Genomic DNA, 1,576 nt, shown 5'->3' with positions numbered 1-1,576 from the left:
GGACCAGTAGCTTTACTGCTCAGAACTTCTTGGATTATGCGAAGGACCGTGTGTACCGCAACCCGACAAATGCTCCACAAGCACTGAAGACGGAAATTGCGGCACTTTGCGGCGAGATCTACACCCGCTAGTGTCATCAAGAAGGCTGCAGCGAACGTGCTAAAGAGGTGCCATTTCTGAATTGCCGCAAAGGCCGACTTAATCGAGCACATTCTTTACGCGAATATCACTGCGAAAAAACCCCTGAAACCCCCGTCCATTACAGATGTCTGCGCGAAGCTCCCTTTTTAGGGCGCTAACAAGCCACGTACTATCGAAAGCAAAGGCCAAACCATCGTTCTGCTCCTCTTTTAATAATGCGAAAACATTATATTTCTCTGTCACGTCAGCAAAAAGTGTCCGCAATTTCGTCCGCGTGATTACGTCGTTATCAGAAGGCGGATGTGTGAAAATGTGTTTGTGTGAAATAGTGTGCGATAAAACGTTGCTGTGAGAAAAATGTCGTCGATGACATATAATTGGTTGATTAATTAGTGGCGAAAACCGGGAAAAATACTCTTGGACGTCCATAGTGTGTGGACGTCAACATAGCCACGGACGTCGATACAGTACATGGACGTCAGAACAGCCTCAATAGAATGTCAGAACAGAACGTCGCTATAAAATGTGGTCGTTTTGCTTTCGCATTGCTCCATTGCCGGTCGCCGCAGTGATGTTAAAGTTTTTTGTTTTTTCTTCATGAGAAACGCCGAATTTTGCATTTTTCAGCGGGTTAATATGCGTCACTGCTCGTTACTGTCACGCTTTTAAAATGCAAACACACGATATTGTCATTGTTTTTCCGCACGCATTCCAAGGTCCTGTATTTTGTTAGCCTGAGTGAGCAAATATCGCTACAGAAATGGGCGTCGCGAGTCATTTCTGCAACTGGTTGCTGGCCTTTATCTCGGAACCATCGCAACGCGAAGCTCTGTCGTGGGCAGCACATAAGGCGTAAAGCAGGGGCGCTTCACAAATTCGCGGATCAAGATCGCTGTAAGCGCGGTGCATTCGAGCGCACGGAGCACACTGTCAGGTGGTATTTATTGAATTTGGCGGGCACTTTTGCCGAATAAAGAAGGCTACGCTAAGGCTATTTAGTCCGCAGAACCTGGGTCTGATCATTCTTATGGCACTTGAGAACTTTCCTATTCTCGTCTGAGCGTTTAAACACATATTTAAAAGTGAACTAATGTCGACTAATTATTAAGGTAGCCGACCCCCCAAAAAAACTTCTAACTGATACTTTACATAACTCCTAGCAAGATTTACTGTATTTCTGCTTTCAATGTTGGTCCATCTTAACTGGTACACCCTGCATAAGCAATGTGTCCTGCGTTTAGCTTCTTGTCCTACACATTTCACGCTCACTGCTCAAAACGATGATCTACGAACTGGCCGACTCACATTACTCGCCACTTGAGCTTTCAAATCCAACTCCTTTATTCAACATTCGGGGCACATTAACTAACAGTTTTAAGTGGGATATTTGGCGTTGCAACATAATGAAAGCATAGCAGCCCCGCCTAATTGTTCG

The sequence above is a fragment of the Amblyomma mixtum genome, chromosome 4 (assembly GCF_055824585.1).
Source record: "Amblyomma mixtum isolate Tamu chromosome 4, ASM5582458v1, whole genome shotgun sequence".
In the NCBI taxonomy this organism is placed as follows: Eukaryota; Metazoa; Arthropoda; class Arachnida; order Ixodida; family Ixodidae; genus Amblyomma; species Amblyomma mixtum.
This window is presented reverse-complemented; position numbering follows the sequence as displayed.